This window comes from Giraffa tippelskirchi, chromosome 8, assembly GCF_054371585.1.
Source record: "Giraffa tippelskirchi isolate mGirTip1 chromosome 8, T2T-mGirTip1v1.2.pri, whole genome shotgun sequence".
Taxonomy (NCBI): Eukaryota; Metazoa; Chordata; class Mammalia; order Artiodactyla; family Giraffidae; genus Giraffa; species Giraffa tippelskirchi.
In genome coordinates, this window is record NC_137282.1 from 135244794 (window position 1) to 135272133 (window position 27340).

Consider the following 27340-nt stretch of genomic DNA (forward strand, 5'->3'; position numbering starts at 1 on the left):
ACACTCTCCCACACTGTTTCTTGAGTGATTTGCTTAAAATATACATCCTACTAAGTCACTTAGACAGACTTTCAAGTGGCTCCCCTTGGCCCACTTACCATGGAGTACAGAGTCCTTGGTGCCCTTGCTTGTACCCGTCTCTCCAGCTTTGTCCCTTAGTAGATGCTCCTGACCTCCGGACTGACTGTTCCGCCCTTTGCACTGGCCTCTGGTCCTCCTGGCAGGTAGGGGTTTTGACTCTTCCTTCTGCACCCACCACCTACCCCACCACCTCTCTGCCTTTGCTCCTTGTCCCCTGCTTCATTGATCACCCTGGATAACTGCTCTTATGAGCTGATGAAGAGGATGACTCCTATATTCATTCTTCAAGGCTTATTTTAGGGCACAGCTCCTCTAGAAAGCTGTTGTTACTTCCCCATCCACCCCCTGAGAGGTGCTCTTTCTCAGTGGCCTGTGGTACCCCTTGTACATCTCCATCACTGCTCCTGACGTATGAATGGATAAGTTGTTTCCAATGTCTTCTGGCTTCCCTAGACTCCGGATTCCTTATGGGGAAGGTCAGGGTGCTGGGCACACAGGAGGCTCCCAATAAACTCCCTGAATGAATAGACCAGTCATTTGAATAAAATGGAAAACAAAGGGGACAGAAGGAGTGGCTGACTCCACCTGGGGAATTCAGAAGTGGGTTTAAAGAGAAGACACGTGGCTCTGTGTTGAAGGAAGCAGAGCAGCTTGTAGGAGGGGAATAGGGAGAAAGCTACAGTCCTGGTGTTGTTGTTCAGTTGCTCAGTCATGTCTGGATCTTTGGGACCCCAAGGACTGTAGCGTACCAGGCTTCCCTCTCCTTCATTATCTCCCAGAGTTTGCTTAAACTCATGTCCACTGAGTCAGTGATGTTATCTAACCATCTCATCCTCTGCCATCCCCTTCTCTTGCCCTCAATCTTTCCCAGCATCAGCATCCACTGCAGATTTTGCTTCCTGTTCATGTGATTTTATGTTCTGCTGGCTTAGAGGTCTTAGCTCCAGAGGGAGGAAGGCTTCCACCGGCAAATGCAATAATGATTCTATTAAACTGGAAGTTAAGGTGGCCACCAGCCACTCTGGCCTCCTCTTTCCTCTGAATCAACAGGTACAGAAGGGAGTTATAGCATTAACTGGGGTGACTGAACCTGACTCCCAAGGGGAAACAACTCTGCTCCTCCATAGCAGAGGTAAGAAAGAGTGTGTCTGAAATATAGGAGCTCCTTAGGGCATATCTTAATATCTCCATGCCCTGTGGTTAAGGTCAGTGGAAAACTACAACACCCCAACCCAGGCAGGACTACTAATGACTCAGACCTTTCGGGAAAGAAGGTTTGGGTCGTCCCACCAGGTAAAGAACCATAACCAGTGGAGGTTCTTGCTGATGGCAAAGAGAATACAGAGTAGGTAGTGGGAGAAGGGAATTATAACACCAGCTACCACCATGTGATCAGTTATAGAAATGAAAACTGCAACTGTCATGACTGTTCCTCCTGATTTTGTTATGAGCACATTAGTGTGTGACCCATGAAATGAACTATATCACAGCCACTCACACATTCATCATCCTCTGAAGGACATAGGCTTCCTGACAGTAGCAGCCCCCAGCCCCCAGCCCCTAGCCCCTAGCTGGTCTGCCCTGCAGTTACCTGATTTCTCTCTCATGGTGCTGGGCAGGGGCTGAGCTATTTCAAAGAGCATGTCGTCAACAGCATTTGAGAAAGTGTACTGAGAATTTACCAGAGTGAGAAGCTGTGGAGAAAGATGAGTCAGCCACAAATTCTACCCCACGGTGGTTTTACAGTCTAGTAGCAAAGCAAATACAGTTTGTTTGTTTGTTTTCTGGCTTTTTTGCTGTTTTATAGTTACATTTGTCTGTATCAATATAATGTTAGTACATGGTTTTAAGAAGAGCAGCTGTACCTGCACACACTTGTTGGCATGGGCTGTATGGTCCCCGCACCCTGCTCAAGGATTGCTCATGACTGTCAGTGATCAGAAGCTGAGTTACGGCAGGTTCCTTCCAGCAATGCAGAATCCAGGAAATGGGTCCCTTCTGGGCTTGGAGGGCTGAGGTGTGAACAAATCATCAGGACCCCAAGCACTCTCTGTTGCCCACCCCCACCTTTCTGCTCTTGCAGTTATTCTTGGTCATTTTTATTTGTTCCCAGTAATTTGTGTTAGAGGTCAAGCAATTCAGGAGACAGAGTGGTGTTCTTGGGACAAGCGGCATTTCAATCCTAGCTTTTCAAGGGTTGTTATTTAGCCACTCAGTCATGTCCAACTCTTTGCGAACCCATGGACTTCAGCACACCAGGCTTCCCTGTCCTTGACTGTCTCCCAGAGTTTACTCAAACTCATGTGCATTGAGTCAGTGATGCCATCCAACCATCTCATCCTCTGTCGTCCCCTTCTCCTCCTGCCCTCAATCTCACCCAGCATCAGGGTCTTTTCCAGTGAGTCACCTCTTCACATCAGGTGGCCAAAGTATTGGAGCTCCAGCTTCAGCATTAGTTCTTCCAATGAATATTCAGAGTTGTATTTCCTTTAGGATTGACTGTTTTGATCCCCTTCCTGTCCAAGGGACTCTCAAGAGTCTTCTCCAACACAACAGTTCGAAAGCATCAATTCTTTGGTACTCAGCCTTCTTTGTAGACCGTCTCTCACATCCATACACGACAACTGCTCTGAATCACTTTGCTGTTATGATGGAGGGCTTTGAGAAACCCTTCCCCACAAACCTTTGGTAGTATTTATCAAGAATGTTAAAAATGTGTGTGGAATACCACTTAGCAATAAAAACGAAGGAGCTATTGATATGTGCAATAATGTGAATGAATTGCAAAGTAATTATGCTAAGTAAAAAACCAGAGTCCATACTGTCTGATCCATGTACATAATAAAATGCTAGTTAATGCTAACCAGTCTGCAGTGACAGAAAGCAGGACAGTGGTGCCAGGGAGTGGGAGAGTGGAGAGGGCAAGAGATGATAAAGGGACTCAGAGAGACTTACGGGGATGATGGACACATTCCTTACCTTGATTATGGTGATGGTTTCATGGGTGTGAACCCATGTCAAATATCACAAAACTGTGCACTTTAGATACACGTAACTTATTGTATGTTAGTATACCTTAAAAGTGAAAGTGAAGTCACTCAGTTGTGTCTGACTCTTTGCAAACCCATGAACTGTAGCCTACCAGGCTCCTCCATCCATGGGATTCTCCACGTGAGAGTACTGGAGTGGGTTGCCATTTCCTTCTCCAAGGGATCTTCCCAACCCAGGGATCAAACCTAGGTCTCCCAAATTGCAGGCGGACACTTTATTGTCTGAGCCACCAAGGAAGCCTTATACCTTAATGCATCTGTTAAAAAAAACATAAAGGTGTGTGTACATTTTGACCCAATAATTCCATTTCTAGTCAAAGTCTTAAGGCAATCATTGAAGTGCCCAATTTAAGATCTTCAGCACATTGTTTAGAAAAGTGGTAAAGTTCAATAATAAGAGGGCGGAGGTAAAAAAACAATTAATGCCTCAATAAATTCCAGAAGATGATAAATAGTATACAGTATACTATGTAGTAGTATAATATACTGTACAGTAGTATATAGTAGCACGCTACTCTGTATGCTTTTACAATAGCACCGTCTTATTTACCGTGATAAAATATTCACCCTGCAGGGCTTGGTGGAAAACTGTTTGTTTACAGAACAGTGTGAACATTATGAGATTGAATGAATGAGACCCAAGAATCGAACTGGGGTCTCCTGCATTGCAGGCAGATTGTTTACCAACTGAGCTGTCAGGGAAGCCCATTATGGGATCGCAATGTTACAAAAATTAAGGTATGTGTCTAGGAAGGAACTAGAGGGTTTGTGGGTGGGTTTACAGGTGATTTTAGTTTTCTTCTTAGAGCTTTTATGTATTAGTCAAATTTTCTCCTTTTAAAATGTATCACTTTTAAAGTTGCAAAGCAAGAAAAAAATTCCGGGGAGGGGTAACAGCACCCCAGCCACTTCGTTCTCTGAAGCGGTTGCAGGAGACAGGCCTGGCCTTCTTGTGTCTCTTCTCCAATCGCTAAGTAGGTACTACCCGAGGCCTTGGGGACACGCAGGCCCAGGCCTTCCAATCCCATCTGGGTCCCTGGTGCTTCTTCTCTGATGCACAGTCAGCTCATATACACAAGGGCCCACTTGCTCCCTGTACTGCTGGTGGCAATAACTGAGCAAAGGATGCTTGTGGCCAGCCCCTGGAGGGGTCTGGGCGCTGGGGAGGGAGGCCGACCTTGGCCTTCCTGGCCCTGTTTCCTCTGGTTAAGTGCAGCTCTTAGAAGCCCTCAGAAAGTAGAGCATGAGCCAACCTGGGCTTGGCCAGGTCACGTGTCTATGGCCTGCCAGCAGAAAACAATAGCCGCAGGTGGAGAGACGGGGCACGTTTTGAGTGTACAGGTCAGTCTGCCTTTCCCCGACCTCCTGCTTCACTTTTCCTCCCCCAGCAGCGGAAGCTGAGGAGGACCGAAAGAAGGGCTCTAAGCTTCATGCTCGTTGCAAGTGGGACAGCTTCCTGCTTGCTGCTCTCTGCATTGTGAGCTGGTCTTCACGTTCTTAGTCGCTGCTCTGGACTCACGAGCTGAGATCAAGAAGTTTCATGCAAGGGGTTTAGCACAATTTGAAAGCATGCTTGCGTGTTGTGCCGAGGATGGCAGGGTTGGGAGGCCCAAGTGAGACAAGCCACCTTGTCTCAGGTAGCTGCCACCGAGAGATTTGTCCCTGAATGAACAGTGGGACGAGCCAAGACTGGGAGGGTCTGTGGTTGAAAACTAAGTGTCTAGTGGGGAGAGAGGCTTGAGGGCCAAACAGAGGTGTATACCATTGGTGCCCTAAATATGTGGAGGGAGAATCACATGATGGATGGGCTGCCTTGAGGAGGCTCAGTTTGCTTATCTGTAAAATGGGATGGGACTCAATCATTAATCCACATATTCTCTAAACACTGGTTGAGCACATTCTGTGTACCAGGCACTGTGCTAGGGGATGGAGATGCAACAAATTCATTAGACATGGCACTTGGTTTCTTTGGGTTCTTCTTTATTAGGTTCTGGGAAGGTCTGGGGAGATTAAATATATCTATGATTGATACATAGTAGATGCTCAAGAAATGCTACTGTTATCACTAAGGCAAGGACTCCTGCAAGGGATCAGTGCCTGGACCTGTGGCCACAAGGCAGAGGCTGGGAGACTAGCTCTGGTGCAAATGCCGGTGAGGGTCAGCCAGTGAACCTTCAGAAGGATAGAGCTAAGTGTGTGGGACCCAGGCTGCACTGGAGAAAGGTTTTGATTGGATGCTAGAAACACACTTCTGCGTATTTGTATACATAAGCTTATTGGTGTGAAAGGATGTTCATCCTGCATATCATTTGTTCACGAAAAGGCATTTATTCACTTCAGAGGTGTTTCTTCAGTGCTGAGCTTCAAGCTGTAGAAGAGATAGGGGATCATGACATGAGACTGGGGTCTCAGAGGCTAGTGGAAAGACAAGCGGGTACACACAGACACGGAGAGGAGTGGCCTTGGGGTCACGATGAGTGAGATGGGTCAGTGGAGTAGGAGTTCAGAATGGTATAGTGGGGCAAGAGTGGTTTGGTTAGAAGATGGCAAGAAGTTGGAGAATATTTTACAGCAGTTGCAAGGGTATCAGGCCTTAGCTCAGTCTTGTGGATTGTGCCGCAGAGATGTTCAGAGAAGCAAGGATATGGTTGGATGTTGTTCATTCATTTAACAGATCTTTACTGAGTGCCTCCTAACACTGGGCACTTTTCTAACTTCTGGGACAGTGAACATGACAGAAAACAGCCCCTGCCTTCATGTAGTTTGCATTCTAAAAGAGGAAGACAAAAAATAACCCATGTTATATATAGTAGCTCTTCTCAAACTTTGGTCTCAGAAACTCGCTCTATTCTTAAAAATGACTGAGGAACTCAAGAGTTTCTTTTTTACGTAGGTTATCACTATTGAAGTTTACAGCCTTAGAAATCAAGACTGAGCAATTGAAAATATTCATATATGAACGTTTAAAAGCAACAATATGCTCATGACATTTTAGTATAAATAACATATATCCAGTGAAAAAGTGCTATTTTTTCTAAAATGAAAATTTAGAGGAAGAGTGGCATGTTTGATACTTTGGCAGAGCTCTTTATTTTTCTGACTGAAGTGGGAGAATCAGAATTCTGATTCTCCCACTGAGAAAATGACTGAATTCTCATCTGTTTCTGTACTCAGTCTGTGCCGATATATTGTTTTGGCTGAAGTGGATGGAGAAAATCTGACCTCACAGGGGTAGGTAGTTAGAGATTCCTATAGGAATATTTGAATAGCCTTTTAATTGTGTATATTCTTCTCTTATACTACATCAGAACACAACAAGGAGTCTTTTCTTAAAGGTTGGTTGCAATGTCGAATCTGAAACCATGTCAATATTCTATTTCCTTAAAATCCATTGGTCTACCTTGCACTTTCAATGGGTCTTTTATCCATGCCTTACGAATTGGTCATTTGTAAATAACTGATTTGCCATGTTATGCAGATTCTTTCAAAAGTTCATGCTTTTCATGATCCAATACCAAAATCACATTTATTCATGTCATCTCCAATCTCATCAGAAAAATCTTAAAGTTTTGGGAAGTAACAGATCCAAGTCTTCCAAAAATTTAAATTTTTGCTTGAAGGCCAGTATTTTATCTTTGGCAGCAAATACCATCAGTTATTTTCTAGAAAATATCTGCCAAATGCCCAAGTTGGAAATATCATAATTTGCCAGTCATTCTTTTAAGTAAAACATAGTCCATGAAAGAAGCAATCGATTCAGCCTACAACTCAAACTATTACACAAGCACAAAAATTATATCTTCTTGGTAGGTGATAGAAGAGCTTGGTGCATATTCTTCAGAATATTAGAGGGACTTCTCTGGTGATCCAGTAAGTAAGACTCTGCACTCACAATTTAGGGGACCTGGGTTCCCTCTCTGGTCAGGGAACTAGATCCTACATGCTGTAACTAAGAGTTTGCATCGCACAACTAAAGATCCCATATGTCCAAACCAAGACCTGGCACAGCCAAATAAAAATTTTTAAAAAAGAATATTAGAAAGACATGTGCTCAAGGATCAAGGTTTAATAAAATGAATAGTCTGCACTCATTTCTCAGGGACATTCTTATGTGAAACTAGCACCTTCTCTATTGTGAGCGTGGCAGCGAGAGACACAGTAACCAATAGTAGTTTGATGTGCCTGATCTGATTCACGTCAAGGTGCCAGCAGTTTTACTCAACACTGCCTTTGTACCATTGGTGCAAATGTCAACACACGCAAAAGGGCAAATAGCATTTTTGTGTTATGAAAATAGTTTGAATGAGCCTTGGAGAGCTTCAGGGTTGGTGCATCATGGTCTAAGCACTACTTAGATGGTGATATATGCAATGGAGAGAGTTGTAGCAGGGAAGGGGGATGAGAGAGCAAAGGAAGGAGGTTCAATTCAAACTAGTGGTCAAGGCAGGCTTCTAGGAGGAGGTGACACTTGAGCAAAGACTGAAAGGAGGGGAGGGAATGAGCTTTAGGTCAAGGAAGAAAGAACAGCAAGTGCAAAGGCCCTGAGGCAAGAGCACATGTGGTAGCAAATGAGGTCACAGAGGAGACAAGAGCCAGACCCTGGGGGGCCCTCCAGGCCATCATAAAGGACTTGGGCTTTAATTTTAAATTGGCTGAAGGGGACTTCCCTGGTGGCCCAGTGGTTAGGAATCCACGCTTCCACTTCAGGGGGCACAGGTTCAATCCCTGATCATGGAACCAAGATCCTGCATGCCACCCAGTTAAAAAAATAAAAATAAATAAATAAATAAATAAATAAATAGGCTGGAGAACCAGTGAAGGGCTCTGAGTGGAAGAGTGACATGATTTGTTTCTGTAGCAGAAGGGGATAATGCCGAATGGTAAGGGGTGGCCAGATGCTATATTTGTAAGGTTTGTACATTTATCCTTGAATACTGCCTTGCACAGAGTAGGCATTTAAAGAAGTATGTCGGGTGAAAGACTATCCCACATTCCTGTGTCTATCAAGGTGCAGAGCTGTGTCTGTCAAGCATCTTTTTGCCACAGTAAAAAACACCCCCAACAGCTCAATGGTTAAAACAGCAAACATTTCTTTCTTGCTTATGTTCTATTGCTCAGTTGCAGTTCTGGTGGAATGAGGAGGGGAGAATAAACATTTGGGGGATGATAAGGTGATCAATAAAGGTCACTCTGAAGGGATGGTGTGGCCCCAGTCAGCTAGCTGAGTCAGTGTATTTGACTATCTTTTTGGCTTATGGGGCCCCCAAAGGCCATCTTACAAGAATGCTGCTGCCAGAATTGAGTCACTGGCTTGTACACCCAGAGAATAAGTGCAGAGTCTTCCTTCTGTGATTCATTCCAAAAGAAGGGCCATGAATTCATGGCCTTTTCACCCCAGGAGCACAGAGCTTATCTGAGAGTTCCTCAATGCTGCAAGTGTTAACATTTGGGGCCCCTGAATGGAGTCACGCTTGGTGCTCTGGGGACGTCTTGGATACAACAGGTCCTTTAACCACTGACACTGGAATCACGTGATGGGGCAGGGGGCCTCTTTTTTTTTTTTTTTTTAATAAATTTATTTATTTTAGTTGGCCTCTTAACATCACAGACTCCTGGACCTACCTAAGGACTTTTGGCGAATGGATCTGGAATTTCCAGCCTTTCTTATCCACTCTAACAAGGAAGGGTATCTTAATGAAAAAAGTTAAAAAATGAGCTCTTTCACAAGTGCTTGCTTCTGCTGCTCTGCCCTGGCCTCTGTTCTCCTTGTGAATGCTAGAGATCGGACCTTGGGGTGGGTTCTTTGTACCAGGCCATGCATCGGCCTGAGAATCATTGGAGACTTGGTGAGGAGACTTCAAACTCCAGCAAACTTTCTTCCTCTAAAATGACACATGACCCAGCCAGGTCCCCAGCTCATGGGCCAGCCTCTCAACTTCTCTATCTGAATCCGGCTGTCTGCTTGTCTAATATTAAAAGGAAGCCTCTCCCAGACAACTGAATAAGTCCCTTCCCTGACCCCGCCCCTTTAACCTTGAGGCACAGCTTCTGAGTCTCAGCACATCTTATTTTTGAGAAACCTTCCTTAAAAATCTCTTGACTACCAGAACATGCCACCCACCAGGTTCACTTTTGTGGGGTGATTCTGTGGGACCAGAACCATTGCCTCTTAACCACATCAAGTGATTAACACTGGCCTATAGTCTGCCTCCCTCCATCCCCTCCCAGCGTGGGTAGAAGTGTCTTCTTTTCAGGTCTCACCAAGTTCAGAAAGCTCAGGGATACCTCCGTGGAGGCTGTTTGTGATCTGGAGTGATTTATAGGAGCACTAAAACCTCTCACAACAGACAAATTAATACCCAGACACCTTTTCAGCGCCTCCTCTGAGAGAGTGGTTTTGACAGGGAGCCAGGATGCAGGAGGCAGGACACTTCCCTCCAACCCATTGGGTGGCAGCCCCTGGGATCACATCCACCTTGGCCTGAAGTTCTGCACGCTCCAAAATTGGTCTCTGCTAAATAAATATATATATATACATATATATATAAATTTAACTTTATTTTTAAAATTTTTACAATCTTGTGTTGGCTTCTGCAAATAGGCCATAATTACACATACACCCCCTCCCTCCGGAGTCTCCCTCCCTTCCCCCTGGAATTTCTCTCCCCTCCCCCATCCCACCCCTCCAGGTCATCACAGAGCGCCAGACTGGGCTCCCTGTGCTACGCAGCAACTAGTCACTAGCTTTCCATCTTATACCTGAAATAGTGTATCCGCATTGATCCTGCTTTCTCCATTCATTCACTCTCCCTCCCCCACTGTGTCCACAAGTCCATTCTCTACATCTGCAGCTCCATTCCTTCCCTGAAAATAGGTTCATCAATATCATTTTTCTAGATTCCATATATATGCATTAATACACTATGTTTGAGTCAGTTCTAGTGAGGTGGTTGAGCCTAGAGCCTCTTATATGGAGTGAAAAGTCAGAAAGAGAAAAACAAATATGGTCTCTGCTTTTGACTCAGTTTCTGGCTCTGTCTTTACTTGTCAGCTTTGATTTGTGTGAAGTCATTGTTCCTAATCAAAGGGACACCAAGGGAGCAGGCCTGGGCTCAGGGGGGCGGAAGAGTTGTGCGTGTTCTGTGCATTTCTGGGGTTTGAGCCAGGTTCACATTTCCTTCTTGGAGGATCCCATCAGTGACTCCCAATCACTTTTCCTCTGATGCACGTGTAATGTTCTATGATGAAAATTACAGCTACCTCTTCTAGAGTAATGATGAAAACTGATGAGACCCTCTCTGTGTCTTCCAGTAAAGAGACTCCAGAATCCTGGCAGTGGAAATTGTAGACGGACTCAGCAAGGGAAATACCGAATAGAGGAATAAAAGTCTGCATGAGTTACCGAATGAGAACCCACTGTGTAGGACAGGGAACTCCATACTCTGTGGTGACCTAAGTGGGAAGGAAATCCAGAAAAGAGGGGATATGTGTATACACATAGCTGGTTCATTTTGCTAGACAGTAGAAACTAACATAACATTGTAAAGCAACTATACTTCTATTTAAAAAAAAGTCCACATGAGAAAGGCTAAGTTTCAAAGATCTTGTAAGGTAAAGGCATGCCTTTTAATCAGTGGGACTTGAATTTCCATATCTTTATGTGGGATGAAGAAAAAATTTTAAGTGAATACTTCAAAAAAGGAGCTGGAAAATGAACTGATTGCTGTTATGAGTTGTTTTTTTCTTCCCCCTACCAAGAGGCCAGGGTTAAGAATAGGCCTGTTGTCTGCAGGGTTTTTGTTTTGTTTTGTTTTTTTGCCATGCCATGAAGCATGCGGGCTCTTAGTTTCCCAACTAGGGGTGGAACCCCCCGCCTCCCCCCACCACAGTGGAGTTGTGGAGTCTTAACTACTAGACTTCCAGGGAGGTCCCTGTTGTCTGTAGTTTTAATCTGTTGCTGTGTAGTTGCTAAGTTGTGTCCGACTCTTGCAACCCCATAGACTGTAGCCTGCCAGACTCCTCTTTCATGGGATTTCCCAGGCAAGAATACTAGAGTGGGTTGCCATATCTTCCCGACCCCGGGATCAAGCCCTCCTCTCCTGCATTGGCATGTAGATTCTTTACCACTGAGCCACATGTTTTAGTGGCAACAGGTAAACAGAAAACTCAGGAAGACGTTCTTCAAAATGTGTTCCTGCCTGGAGCTCCTATTGATCACAAGCAGTGATTAGCAAGAAATCACCTAGCGATTTGGTAATCCCGGGTTGCTGATAATGCCCTGGTAATGCCCAGGTAATCCTGTAGCAGTATGTCTTGTGTTTGGGAGCTAGAACACCAAGAAGGTCAAGATTATTGGTTCATAAACTTGGCTCTGGTCCACTCTGGACCTTGGCTCCCTGTTCCTGACCCTAGCCTCAGAAATACCTCTTCTATGAGTCCATCCTGAGGAGAGTTTCTTCAAAAGTGGCATGTGTCAGGGGCAAGCCTTTGCACACAGAGCCATTTGCTATCATAATTTAGAAATGGGCAGTACTGGGAAAAATTGTGTTTCAAGAGGGGAATGATAAGCAGATATGATAGTTTGATAGTTCCTTTAACGCAACACTCTGTGGACATTACAAATGGTGTTTGCCAAATCTGTATGATTACAAGGGAAAAGCTCGCGATGGAGCAAAAAGCCAAGACTCTGATTATAACACATTTATAACTAGGTCAAGAGGGGAAACTCTCAGTGCAAAGAAAAATGACAGGCAAGAAACAACCAAATGGTCCCTGAGGTTGCCTTTGGATGAGAGTCTTATGATGTTTTTGCTTACGCATTTTTTTTAACATTTTCTTTAATGATCAGTTACTGATTTTATGTATTTACTTAAAATATTTATTTATGGCTGCGCTGGGTCTTCCTTGCAGGGCCTGGGCTCCTCATTGTGGTGATTTCTCTTGTTGTGGAGCATGGGCTCTAAGCGTGTGCACTTTTGTGGTTGTGGTGTACAGACTTAGTTGCCCCACGGCATGTGGAATCTTCTACGACCGGGGATCAAACCCATGTCCCCTGTATCGGCAGGTGGATTCTTAACCACTGGACCACCAGGGAAGTCCCAGTTATTGCTTTTATATTCTGTTAAACAGACACATGAATATTTATCTATGCATACCTTTATTTCAAAAACTAAAGAATTGTATAGATTTGATGCTGAAATAGGACCTGGTGCCTCAGTGTGGATGGTTGAGATCAAAGCTGTCCCTTTCACCAGGAGCTGATAGTTGTGCTAGCTGGTGGCAAGCACCTACAGGTCGCAGACGAACAACATTATCCTTGGCCAGGAAAGAGGTATGTGTGTGTCAGCATCCAGAACTGTGGCTCTCTCTTCCTGCAGAGAGATGGACAGATGCCATTTCTGAACACAATAGAACTTGAATTTGGTGGAGGATTCTTGAGGTCTAACTTCCTGAGGTGGTTGGAGCTTCAGGGATAACTTGGACAAAGATGCAAAGGACGGATGGACTCCCTCCGGCCAGCAGAGCCACCCCTATCCTACTCAGAAAGCCAACAAGTCCCCCCGCAGGACACAGACACCCTGGAAGACCCAGTATCTACTCAGATAATAGATCCTAAAGCTTCCCAGTGCCATTAGAATGACCCTTGCCTCTTAGGATACGAGTAGAGAAGAGCATTGATGACTATTCTGGTTGTTTGAAGCCTTGTGTTTGGAAAAAATTGTGAGCAAATGTGAGGATTAAAAAAAGCCCTAGGACCCTCATCCGCATGCTATCATCATCCAGGCTGGTACCACATGTGTGCGCTGTGCCCAAGGGGGCTCTGAGCTGGTCCTGGGTGTCTCGGGTGGTTCTGCCTGCCCTGCTCTCGGCCCTGAGTGACCAGGATGGAAGGAATCCCTGAAAAGAACAACTCTTCTCTTCAGGCTCTCCTGGACTTGGACACACTCCTGATCAAGCTTCTCTACTTCTCACCTTCAGCCACCTTTGCCCTGCGTGAGTTATCATGAAAACTGAGCTATCCTCCTTGAGTCAAATCATTGCCCAGCTCCCCTTCAGCACCTGGGTTTGCCAAAGGGCCTTTCAGTCGGCTTCATTATTCACTCACATCAGGGCAGAAGTAAATTTAATTAAAAAAAAAAACAACTGCTGAATTTTCTAAATATTCATACCCTGACTTTCAGACTAGTCCTTATTGACTCTTATTTAGAATCTTGTTCAAGACCTGTCTTGTTCAGGCCAGTAGCCACTAGCCACACACGGTTATTTAAATTTAATTTAAACTAATTAGAATTAGATACAATGAGTAAAATTCATTTCCTTAGCTGAACTAGCCATACTTCAATGACTCAGTAGTGGTAAGTTGATGGCACACAGAGGAATTTCCGTCATTGCACAAAGTTCTAAAAGTTCTATTAAGTCATATCACGATGTCTTCTATCTATCTATTTTAGTTTCCCAACACAAAGTAGATTAGGAATAGCAAATTAAGGGTCAAGGGAATGATGTCAACACATGACTTGATATAGAAGGAGGAGATGAAATCACTAGAAAGTAAAACACTCATCTGTTTACTCAATCATTAAGCACGTGTTCATTGAGCAACTACTACGTGTCAGGACTAGTCTAGGTCCTTGAACAACCTGATTGAGCAAAAAGGACTAACATCCCTGTCCTCAAGGGCTGTACGGAACCCATGACACACACCACTTTGAGGACATTGAATGTAGAGACCAAAAGCCTTGCTTTCTTCAGCATTCTCTGAAGGCACCCTCTGTTCACAATCCAATTTAAAAACTGATGTTTATCTGGAGTCACAAGGAATGGTTAATATACTTTAAGAGGATGACCAGTATGTACATTTTAGAAAGGTGACTGTCAGAAAGTAGCTAAAAGAGCTAGTTTCAATTATTTGAACCTGAATTTCCTACGCTTTTTTCTCCCCCTTTCTAAGTTGGATTACTGTCATTTTATATGTAAAGGGTGAGAAAGAAAGAGAGAAAGAAAGAAAGAAAGAAACCCCTGTCATTTTAAAAGCTCCTTCTTGCAGATGAGTTTGCACTGACCTTTCTTTTCTTATTCATTTTCAGGCTAATATCATTTGCTTTTCAGTTCTGTCACTTGCTACTATATGATGCTGGATAAGTCATTTGAACTTTCTTATGCCTCAGTCAGAAGGTGAAAAAGAAACAAAACTAACACAGGCAAAACCCTGCGTGGCATACATTTTATCAACAAAGTGCCTGAGAACCAGTACAAGCTTTTGAGAGCTTACTGAAGGCAGCAAGGGCCAGGCTGGACCTGATGAATCCATACGGTTTCTCTTTTCTCCCCCATTTTCTTTTCCCTCTCAAAACCCCAAATGAATTTTCTCTCACCCTTCCCAACTGGTAGAAAACACAGAAGCCAAGCAGTATTAAATTTAAATATTTCCTTAGAGAAATAGTTCAATTCTGGTGGTAAAAAAAAAAAATGTGTCAAGGCAGGTGAGAAAGAAATTAAGTTCTTTGTAGAACACTCCAGGGTTTGGCATCCATAACTCTTCCAGGTGATAGAAGGAGTTCTGTGAAGGAAAGGGGAGGCATGCATCTAAACTGCTTTTTAAGAGAGTAGGTCAGAAACCCTTAATTTGAAAATGATGTCAAAGACAGAGTCCAAGGTCACTGATGGATGGGAGACAGGACAAGGCAGAGAGGGAAAACACGGCATTTGGAAACAGGCAAATCTAAGTTAAATTCCAACTCTAGCACTTACTAGCTTGGACACTCCATCTAAGTAACGTAACCCCTCTGTGTCTTAATGTACTAAATTGGAAATACAACGAGAGTTGGTGAGTGTACCTACCATGCAAGGCTATCACAAGCATTTAGTGAAATAATTAAGGTAACACTAGCTGTTGGAAGAGCTCAGCGCCAAATTCCAGTGGTTTCATGTAATTAAAGTTTATTTCTAGTAGTAGACTCAATAGGGAAAGCAGGAGATGTTCTTCCATGCAGTGACTCTGGGATCCGGGCTTAGATCCTATAACTCCCCCATCTTCTGGAACCTTCGAGCCCTCTGCTTTTAGGTGGTGAAGGAGAGAGTGGAAAAGCCCTATTTGTTTTTCAATATCGTTAGAGGTGAGAGGCACCCACTTTGATCACATGACATTGATGAGAACTGCAACTTCAGTTGGGTGTAAGGAGAGCTGAGAAATGTAGTCCCAGCTTAGCAGGCTCTCTGAGCAATAACTCTGCACTCTGCAAGGGGTGCCCAGTGTTTCTGGCCAACGCCCATCGGTTTTGCCACAAGGCTTGATAAGTGGTAGCCGTGCTTACATTACTTTGGTATGACACATAGACCCCGGTAAGCAGTGAGTGATCTTGGATAAGTACACTGCGTGTTGCAAAATGCTAAAGGATAAGAAAGAAAATGCAAAACTCAGAGGATAAAACTAGATGGGTGAACTAGTTTGTGAAGTTCAATAGTATCTTGGACAGTGTTTTATTTGATCCTATTGGAAACCAAGGAGTGTCATGTTTTCATAATCCATCAAACAAATATTTATTAGAGTGGCGAGAGGCAAGACATTGGGCTAGGCTTTGGGTGTAGGCTGGGAAAGGGGTACAAAGATGAGTAAGGTCTGGACTTGCCTTCAAAGAGTTGATATTAGGAGAGGGATGAGGGATGTGCACATCTGAAGTAATACAAAGACAGGCAGTGCGGGCAGTGCCCCAGGAAGTGCAAAAGTGCCCCTTGAGAAAGGGCAGGATGGTTTCTGTGCAGCCTGATTCAGCGAACATGCCACCATCTCTGCTGGCTCCGTAAGCCCCTGTCCCACCCAACTTTGTTCTCAGATGTCCCATCTGCTCCATCTCTGCCCTCGTAGGTCAGAGTCCTGCTTTGCTCTGGGACCTTGGCATGCCCCTCCTCCCAGGCAGGACCTGGGTGCCCAGACTCCATAACCTGCACTGGCTCCCTCCCCATGGCAGCTCTCCCGAGCTCCGTCCGGGGAGCAGTACCTCCTACATATGGCCAGGTGCCCCGATGCTACCTGACTTCCCCGACTCTTTTCTATCTTAGGGTTGAGAGGTGGGCCACTTAGTGGGTAAAACTGCATTTGAATTAGGTCTTAAAGGATGCAAAGAATTTTGTTAAGTAGAGATGAGGCTTTTGTGTCTGTCATGCTCGATTCAACCAAAAGGTCTTCTGTTACTAGTTTCTCAATGGATTAATAACTACAATCTTTTTGGTATCGTATATGTTTTTGGAAAGGCTGTTATACGTCAGGCATTGTATTGAGGGCCAAGGACATTGAGATTAGTAAGATACAGCAACTCCTGTGTTGTAGGCAGGACAGCTTGTATTGATGGCCAAAGACACTGAGACTAATAAGGTACAGTAAGTCCTGTGGTGTTGGCAGGAGTGTTGGTATCACACCCACCTTATGGATAAGCAAGACTGAGGCTGGGAGAGGTCATGTGACTTTCCCACTGTTAAGCAGGAGAGACAGGATTCCTCATCAGTTCTCCTTAGCCCTAGTCCAGTGCTTTTTAACTGCAAAATATCATGGAGGGTCAAACGAAGGAGCTGAATTTTATCAAATTCAAGTGCTTTCTGTCAGATATAATATGTTGTGAAAAGATCTGCAGTTTAGGACATGCTTAAAGTTAGATTGTAAAACCTTCAGCAATCAAACAGCTAAACCTCCCCATCACTATTTGCTACATAACTGAAGGGTGACGTTGATGAATTAATGGACGCATGATGTCCTGCTCATTCCTGTAATCGAAATGTGTAGACAAGTCCATACCCTGTCCGTGGCAAAGCAGGGGCTGACTCTGACAGTCTAGGCTGTAGTCTTGGGGACGGAAGGGCCTCAGCCTTGGCTTTTTTGATCCCCATCTGCCCCAGGAGGCGAGATCTGAAACACCTGGTGAAAGTGTGCCTGGCTCAGGTTAGCTGAAACTGACATTTTATTTCAGTTCTGCTATTACTCCTTCCTCTCCAGATTCTCAGGGTGGGGTGGCGAGAGGGAGGGACCTTCCTTGTGCGACCACAGTAGAAGGTTTCACTCAAGAGGGAGGGATCTGAAACAGGGTGGTTTGATGGAGCAGGAGAAACAGGTTGTCCTAAGCACAGGGGACAACTTTGAAAACGACAGAGCTGTGAAGCTAGTGGCGGGAATGAGGGTAGCAAGCAGGGCACGAGCACGTTTGGGGTATTTATTGTGTGATAATTCTGTGGCCTTAAACATGAGCAAAGCATTTGGAGCAACTAATAGCAATGCTGAGCCGTCATGGGCCGGGGAAAGAAATCAGAGTTGTGGCATCCCAGATGAAAAATGATCAAGTTCACTGCTACCCCAGGACTCAGAACCTGTCCTATGTGTGGAAACACAGCCCTGTCTGGTTAAAAAAAAATGTTGTGTTTTCCTATTTGGGACCAAGCTGCAGCCCTTTCACCCTTGGAGGCTGGGCCCACCAGGTATGAAAGAAGTGCTCTCAGTTCTAGCCCCGAGCACTTTTTGAAAAGACTGCTTTTCTTAACGGCTCCATATTTTGAAAGGTAACACAAATCTATATTTGAGATTAGAAAAACAAATGAGCAGGAAAACAGTGCAACAGAAAGAAGCTCACAAGGCCGCTGGGATGCCTCCCAGCTTCTTAACGCTGGGTCCCCTCACCAAGGGCGGCGCCTCCACCATCCAAGCAAGTGATGGGTTTCGGCTGAAACAACCAACAAATGCGCGAACTGATGGGGAAGGAAACGCTTCTTCTGGCTCCACTGAACAAATGGGAAGTTGAAACAGGGCGCCTGTCTCAGATCACGCTTTGGGGGCTGCGGTGCACCCAAATGTCTGGAGGCCGGGTTTCCTGGTCTCTTCTCTTCCCCCAGAGGGTGCAGTGGCAGGGGTAGCCTCGTCAGACACAAGTGGCCAGGAAAGTGTTGGGGTGACAGGTGTTTTGGGTGGAGCTGATATTTGGGAAGACCCTCCTGTTGCACCTCAATTCTCACTGTGTAGCAGCTTGACCAGTTGGATGCTACAGGGGACCTCCCAACCAGCCAGGAGCCCAGTCTGGTCCCCGAGCCGGGCCCCTCTCCATGCTCAGCCAGGGTGATTAAAGGGCCATCTGAGGAGGTCACTGTCTCCAGGAAAGCCCTTTAGCACCACCTGTCACACTCAGCATAAAGACCCTCCTTTCCTCCTGATATGTCCTCGGGATGAGCATCAGGAGGAAGGAGAGGCTTCACTGGTGGAGTCGCTGTGTGCTGAGCTCCTGTTCTGTGCCAGGCAGGAGGGCACAGCCATGAACCAAACAGGCAAACCAGCCCCACCCTTACGGTGCTTTGATTCCAAGGGGGTGAGAGAGACAATAAATAAACAGATACATGACAGCTAACAGAATATCTGGGACTTACCAAGTGGCTCAGTGGTAAAAAATCTGCCTCCCAATGCAGGAAACTCGGGTTCCATCCCTGGATCAGGAAGATCCCCTGGAGGAAGAAATGCCAGCCCACTCCAGTATTCTTGCCTGCTTGAATAATATTCTTGCCTGGGAAATCCCATGGACAGAGGAGCCTGGTGGGCTACAGTCCATGGGGTGGCAAAAGAGTCGGACACAGTGACTAAACAAGAACAACGTAACATCTTACATTATAGTATGTTAGATGGTGGTACCTGAAGGAGGAAAATGTAGCAACAAAGGCTGGAGGGAATACAGGATGGGAGTCAGGGAAGGCTCAGAGAGCAGGTGACGTTTAAAGCAGATGCTAGAGCTGTGGCTCTCTGAGGGGAAGAGGGGTCCCTGCAGAGGGACGAGCAGGTGCACAGGCCCTGGGGGCTTCCCTGCCAGAAGTGTTCTAGGAGCTGTAAGGAGATAGGTGTGGCTGGATCGGATTGAGAGAGGCAGAGAGTCCCAGGGATGAGGTCAGAGGGAAGCCAAGCCTCTGGGCCTCGCAGGCCAGGCCTCCGATGGGGGCTTTTACTGTAAGTGAGATGGAGCCTTGGGAGGTGAACATAGCCAGGGCAGGATCCGACGTAAGCAAAATGGGATCATGCTGTGTGGACTTAGGTTGAATGAAAATCTCTTAACATACTGGTGAGAACATAGCACTTAATAAATGTTCGCTGCTGTTGCTGTTAGGCTTATTAAAACGCGGTGGGGAGAGAGGATCCCCAGGTGGTGAACGGTTTCCTATGACATGGGTGCTACATGCCGGTTCCTCTGGCTCCTCAACTCAAGGAAATCAGATTGTAAGTGTGATTGGGGATTCCTGGGCCCTGAGTCTGAAACTAGATGAGCAAGTGTCTAGTTTTGTGATGATCTGCCTCCTAGGGGGAAAAGGCACATTTTGAGCATCTCCTATATGTCAAGTGCTGAAGTAGACACTGGGGGATACAGTGATGAACAAGACGGATGGGTCCCTGACTCATGAGTGTCATTGAAGTCAGATCTCCCTCCGGGGGGGATATAGGATGACATTCAACACAAGTCATGCAGGTAATCGTGGCAGTCTTTTGGTGATAAGTTAAATAAAAGATCAGAGCACTGTACCCTGGGATACATTGCAGGGGGCCTAACCTGTTCATCAAGAAGTCAGAAAGAGAAATATAAATATCATATACTGACACATATATGTGAAAGATGGTACTGATGAATTTATTTTCAGGGCAGCAGTGGAGAAACAGACGTAGAAAACAGACCTAAGCACACAGTGGGAGGTGAGAAAGGAGAGGTTGAGATGTATGGAGAGAGTGACATGGAAATTTACAATTCCAAATGTAAAATAGATAGCCAATGGGAATTTGCTGTATAGCTCAGGGAACTCAAACAGGGGCTTCTGTGACAATCTAGAGGGTGGGATGGGGAGGGAGATGGGAGGGAAGGTCAAGATGGAGGGGACATGGGTGCACCTCTGGCTGATTCTTGTTGACGTTTGACAGAAAACTGCAAAATTCTGTAAAGTAAATATCCTTCAGTTAAAAAAAAATGGCAAAAAATACTTATAAGGAAAACTTCAAAAAAAAAAAAAACACAGACCAATAAAAGGATGAGTATTTGTTGTTTTTTTTTTTTAAAAAAGAGTGACTTCTCTGAGCAAGGGACATTTACAGAGAGAGGAAAAGTGGGAAGAAGATGGCCTGGTAGAAAGCAAGGTGGGATAGGGCCCTGAAGGAGGGGGATGCCCTTGCAAAGACCCTGTGGCAGGAAGGAGGAAGTAAACGCCTGGGGCCTGGAGAGCAGACAACTCGGGCAGAAGGAGGGGATGAGCTGGAAGAGGTAGGTGGGGCCGGTCAGGGGGTACCTTCCGGCAGGTGAGGATTGGGGTCTTTATTCTGAGTGCAACAGATGGTGCTAAAGGGCTTTGTATGAGACAGTGACCTCATTGGATTGGCATTTAATCATTCTGGCTGGGTGTCGAGGGAGGTCTGGATTGGGGACCAGACTGGGCTCCTGGCTGGTTGGGAGGCCCCTGCAGCATCCGACTGGTCAACTTGCTACACAGGCAGAACTGAGGTGCAACAGGAGGGTCTCCCTAAATATCAGCTCCACCCACTGGCCTAAAGGCTCTCGTTTGGCTCTAGCCCCTGTTAGGGTGTTCGTTTCCATCTTCCTCCATTTGAACTAATGTTGTCAGCCCTTGATGTAACTATCAGGAGCGCTGGACTCAGCCTGACTTAGAATCCTAATTCTGCCTCTTCCTATCTTGGTGGCTTGGATAAATCTCTCTGCCCACAATTTCTCATCTCCTAAAATGGGCAAAACTACACTTGTGAGGATTAAATGAAATAACGCTTAAGAGTCTGTCCCAATGTCTGTAGAAGCAGGCAATTCACCAGATACTAGTTTCAGACTATTTGAATGAATCATTTAATGAGAACTAGTCTCTTAGTTAATAGAGTAGTTTCTGTTCCACAAAGGCTCCCGAGAGAGAGAGTGAAAAACGTGATGGTGTGAGATATTGGAGACCATGACCTTTACCTTGGGCCTGAACGGCCCACTGGTGCTCTGAGAATTGAAAATATGGACAATGTCAATCAGATCTGAGTGAAAGGCGGTGAACAAACACAAGATATGAAGTAGTTTCTCTTTCTGTATAAACTCATTTCTGAGATTAAAAACTCATTTTAAAAGGAACAAATACCAGCAAAATCCTAGAGGAAAATGGTCCCAAAGTATAAGATTGTTTGTCAACTTGTGCTGTTGTTGTTCAGTCGCTAAGTCATGTCCCCCTCTTTGCATGAATCCCCATGAAATGCTGCACACCAGGCTTCCCTGTTCCTCACCATCTCCCAGAGTTTGCCCAAGTTCATGCCCATTGAATTGGTGATGCCATCCAACCATCTCATCCTCTGTCACCCTCTTCTCCTTCTACCTTCATTCTTTCCCAGCATCAGTGCCTTTTCCAGTGAGTCAGCTGTTCTCATCAGGTGGCCAAAGTATTGGAGCTTCAACCTGTACAGACTACATATATGAGTGTTTGCATATACGTGTTTATCATTCATTCATTCAACAAATAAGCGATTATCTCTTCTATTGCTTACAAGATGCTAGGTGTCATCTAGTGGTAACAAAACTTGTCTACTTCTTCCCACAGTCTCCCATGTCTATTTTTTCCACAAGAGACCATAGACTTTCTGACTTGATTCCTCAGTTGAAAACAAAAGGGCAGAACTCTGGTTTTTCAGTTTCACTTGGTATTTTAATTGTGCCTTTAAAGTGTCAAGATTTAATTGTGTATATTATCACCTCTTAAATTAGATTATCTTGAAAATTTCTACTCAAACTCTTACCATTTAAGCATCCAAATTTCAAATCCATTCAGATTTTTAATCCTTTTAATGATGAGTTCCAAGTAATCCCTCTGGTGAAGTTACAGAGGATGAAGTGTGGCTCACAGCTGATTAAAAAGCAGACCAAACACATATACGGTAGATATGTCGAGACTTGTATCCCTAGGTCCACTGAGTCCCATAACCCACACAAATCTCTGGCTCTGATCTTGAACATGAGATGTGAGGGGAGTTATGGGTGTCCCTCCACTCCCTGATCACATACCTCTTCTGCCAAATACTCTGTTTTGACATCCTACCCCCACTGAAGAACATGTGATGGTCAGAATTGTGATAGTACAGTAAATTTGCCAAGCAAATTGTGAAGTATGAGTCACGCTGCTATTTGTTCTGCAATTTTGAAAATCGCAAAATTCTTTATCAAGATAGAAACTGAAAACTCTTGAGTGTCACCTCGTAGGGAGCCCTGACACTCACGTCAGACTGTTCTTCTCACCACTCCCCACAACTCTAGTCACGCTATGCTTCAGCCAGGAGGTACCCCCTATTTTGTACTCAGCAACCAGAAGACTGCCCACCCTAAGGTCCTTTCCAAAGGCCCTCACAGGCACCTCGCTCTTGGCCTGATCTCCAGCTCGCCTCCCAGGCAGGGAGCATGTGGTCTTGGAGGCACCATTTCTCCACCAGCAGCCGCTCCTACTACTCAGACTCTGGAGTCCAGCCCCCCTCAACCCAGCTCTGCCCTCGCCAGCATGCCTGTCCTCAGGCTGGAATCTCCCTGGACTTAGAACCAGGTTTTAAGAACCGACTCATTATGATGCACTAATACCTCACTTCTTCCAAGGAGGTGTTATCTTAAAGTGACCCTAGGTAGATAACACCTCAATCCAATGATTTTAAGAGTTGTGTTTCATGGAATCCTTCCATGACTGTACCCGAGGATCACCCCATGGAGTCTAGAAATCCTGGAAATCCACCACATGGGCTCTGATAGTATTTGCCTTCTACTTTGAGGCCACCCGGTGGGGGTCAGAAATGGGTGGGCTCTGGAGTCAGATCACCTCGATTTGAACCCCAGCTCTACTACCGACCAGCTGCGTAATGTTGGGCAGGTCATTTAACCTCAATTTTGTCATTTGGGGAAAACTGAACAGTATCAGTACACTGAATCTGTCTTATGGAGTTGCTGTTGGACTAAACGAGTTAAAAATCTGGCACATAATAAATACTATTGAAGAATCTGCTATTATGATTTTACACAGGGTACTCTGCAGGATTTCATGTGGAGGAAGGTTTCTATTGCTCAAAATATAAAAAAAAAAAAGGAAAAACAAACAAACAAAGCCCCAAACTCTCGCTACCTTCACTCAAAATATGAATAACTTATTGGAATTCTGCCACCGAGGGTAGGTTTCTTGGCGCCTCTGAAATCCTACCTAAGTGTGGGGCCGAGCTGGCTTTGGGTCTGCACGTAGACTGGATCAACCAGCTCACACCCAGCGTTCACACTCGGAGCTGCTGACTTAGAGCGAGGGCTTAAGTGTAGGGTCTGGGGCGTTTCATTCATTCTAACACTCTATGAGGTTATTTTTTTTCAAGTTATATTAAATGAATAATATTAAGCTTTATTCACGATGCATGCTGAAGCTGTTTCTGTAGTGTAGCGGTTTTCACATTCACCTCACAATACACGCTGAGTAGTAGTCAATTAACTTACAATGTGATAAGGGGCCAAGTGAAAAAATATTTCCTGATCTTCGGGGAGGGAGGTCAGATATTATTATCAAAGATCTCTGAGACATGCATGCTTCGTTAGAGAGCTTTGAAACCTCACACGTGGCTGTCACTCAGTGTTTGAGGGTTAGGGTCGTAAATTTCCAAGGATACCTGCAAATCTCTCCTGGTTCCAGAATAAGCATGTATGTTGTCTTCTTTCAAGTTCAGGGCTAATTGTGCCATGACTTTGTGTATTTGGAATCTGAGTGCAACTATCAGAGAAACTGTGGGGCGGGGTGAATGTGGGCTGAAGAATTAGGCTCCTCCACCCCCATCTGGGCTTCCCCGATGGCTCAGTGGCAAAGGATCCATCTGCAGTGCAGGAGACGCAGGAGACTTGGTTCAATCACTGGTGGGGAAGATTCCCTGGAGGAGGGCTTGACAACCCACTCCAGTATTCTTAACCTCAGAAATCCCATGGACAGAGGAACCTGGTGGGCTACAGTTCATGAGGTTGCAAAGAGTCAGACATGAGTGAAGTGACTGAGCACATGGGCATGCATCCTGATACAGGTTGCCATGACCATCATAGGCTCCTACCTCAGAGCTTTTGCATCTGATCCCTGTGGACTTTTTTGGCCTCAAAGTCTCCTCCTCCAAAACCCCAGGAGGACTTCTGTGCATGCCGGCTCTCCCATCTTAGGACCTTGATCTCCTGGCTTAAGGCAGAGTTACGTGCAACTAACAGTCTCTGCCTCTTGTAGGTTCCACAGTGCCCTGTGCTTACCCTACCCAGCACTTGTCACCAGGCATGGTCAGTTTCTCGTGCACCCTTGTGAGATCTTCGAAGACTGAGTTTGTGCCCAATTCACTCTTGACTCTCCAGGGTCTGGCACAGGGCATGCCACTGTGCTTAATAAAAGTTTGTGAGATGAATGAATAAACCAGCCCACTTTTCAGTTGTGAGTGGCAACATGTTATTGATCTTGGCACATATGTCATAGCTAATTTCTTTTTAGAAAATCTTGAGGTCTTCAGACTTGAAAACCACGCTCTTTCTTCCTTCCCTTTTAACTGTTTGTGCAAGTTCAAGGTTTTTATCCCACGATAATGTAACTCTCACATGCAGGATTTAGACTCGGGCTGGGGTTAAAACCCTCAGGAATTGCGCTTCCACTGAGTTGCTCCAAGAACATCTACTTGACCTTGACTGAGGACCAAGAATGGGAACGACACACATGCTTTAACACAATCGGGGCAGGGCGTTCCCACCCTGGGGGCTGTTGGCACACGCCCCATACATACCCCCCACACACCCCACACACTCTACTACGATGCTTTAAGTGGGGTCCAAAATATTCCATGCATGCTCAGTCACTTCAGTTATGTCAGACTCTGCACACCAGACTCTTCTGTTTGTGGGATTCTCTAGGCAAGGATACTGAAGTGGGTTGCCATGCCTTCCTTCAGGGGATCCTCCCAACCCAGGGATCGAACCCACATCTCCCACGGCTCCTGCACTGCAGGCGGATTCTTTACTGTTGAGCCACCAGGGAAGCCCAAAATAGTCCATAGGGTCATTTTATTATAGTCAGGGATGGAATATGATAGACCCAATCTCTCTGTTTCTGATTTCAATTTAGGGGTCAGGGCATGGTCTTTTCACTGGATCTGAGAAATATATGGTTTTTTGGTGACTCCTCTACCATTTATACTGACCATGTGACTTCAGTGACAGAACTCCAAACTCACAAGTGCTATTGGAGAGAACAGGAAGCAAATTTCAGGGAAAGGGAAAGGGAAAGTGAAGTCGCTCAGATGTGTCAGACTCTTTGCAACCTCATGGACTGTAGCCTGCCAGGCTCCTCCGTCCATGGGATTTTCCAGGCAAGGATACTGGATTGGGTTGCCATTTCCTTCTCCAGGAGATCTTCCTGACTCAGGAATTGAACCTGCATTGTAGGCAGACGCTTTACTGTCTGAGCCACCAGGGAAAGCAGCAAATTTTAGGGAGCTGGTATCAAATGCCCCTGTGACTTTCTCTGGGGGTCAGTCTTAAATCTCACGGTTGTTAACCCTAAAGACATTCGTGTAGCTTTCAGAAAGAGACAATTTTCTCATTTGCCTCTGCTTAACTTAGAAGGGAATTGTGGTATTATTTTATTTGCCAAATAAGACCGTAGCTAACATGTGAGTGCTCACTACATGCCAGGCCCAGAGGTAAGTGCCTTCACACAGATTGTTTCAATGATTGCTGGCAATAATCCATAAAATTTGAGAAAATGAAGACTCAGAGGGTCTAAATGGCTTGTCTGAAGTTATCCAAGGAGCTTCTCTGGTGGTCCAGTGGTTGAGGATCCACTTGCCAATGAGATCCCTGGTCCAGGAAGATCCCAAATGCCTCGGGGCAACTAAGCCCACACGCCACAGCTGCTGAAGTCCCCATGCTCTAGAGCCCGCCGTGCTCCACAGCGAGAGAAGCCGCCTCAATGAGGAGCCACTTGCTGCAGCTAGAGAAAGCCCAGTACAGCAACAAAGACCCAGCATCGCCCGAAATAAAACAAAGAAATAAAAAATTTTGAACAGTTATCCAAGCAGAAGCTCGTGAGGCTGGGATTTGAACCAACATCCAGCCCCAAAGCCTGACTCTTTCTTCCTTTTATACACACAGGCTCTTCTAAGGAACACAGGGCATTTACCTCTCTATACTATGGCTGCCTTCTCCAGACAGATCAGAACTTTAGAAAATATTTTAAGAGTTCTCATTCAGACAGATCATCAAATACTGATGAGAATTATTCTGCTTGAGAATTTTCCCCATTTCTTGCTCCTTTGTCTATTCAGCTTGGAAACCAATCTCAGGGAACGAAATCTCCCTACACCTACAGCATACGTTTTCATCCAGCGCTTTCAGAGAGCAACTGAGCTGCATACCCAGCTTCAACTTACCAGGACAGGTACCTCTGCTTTCAACAGAAGGGGCCCCTGCCCGTCTGTTACCATCCTCTGTGTCCCTCCCCTCTTCCCTCCCAGCCCTGGAAAGTCTGGGGCCCAGTGATGCTAGTGAGGCTGGATCCAGGGACCCTCTTGAACCTTAAGCCTTAAATGGGCCATTTACAAGGAAAAGAGCCCTTCTGTGCAAGTCTCATGGTGAAGTTGCAAAGGCTGTGTGCCCTTCTGTCCCCCAAAACCCTCACCGTGGGCACCACAGCCAGGGGCCTTCTCGACATCTTTTGCTCTCATCTTTACCTCTGAAGAACTGAAGGGAGAAATCTGAGGAGCTGGAAATTCTGATGAACCCCTTGTTTCTCAGTTGTGGTGCTGAGGCTGGGTGAGTCTTATTCTCAGAAGATGGTGAGAGATTGTGGATCAAGGCTGCCAATCAACCTTCATCTAGGGAGAGGGACTGAGTCCTATGGTCAACGTGGGAAGGAGAATGAGGCAATTAGGAAAGAGTGAATGGGGGAGGGGGATGTACTTTTATTTTCGTAAAAGCACTCTGTATGGAAAGAGGCATACAGCCAGGGTCTCATACAACCGTGGTGGACTTTGCACGTTTGCTCCGAGAAAAGAGCAGGAGGGCAGAGCTGGGGAAAACCCACCTGGAACAGGAGTGAATTCTGAGCTGACAAAAAGTCGTTGATCTTGCCAGGTTCCAGCTTTTGACAGCAGCTAAGAAAAAGGCACCTGAAAAAATAGCTTCGAATTTATAATTTGG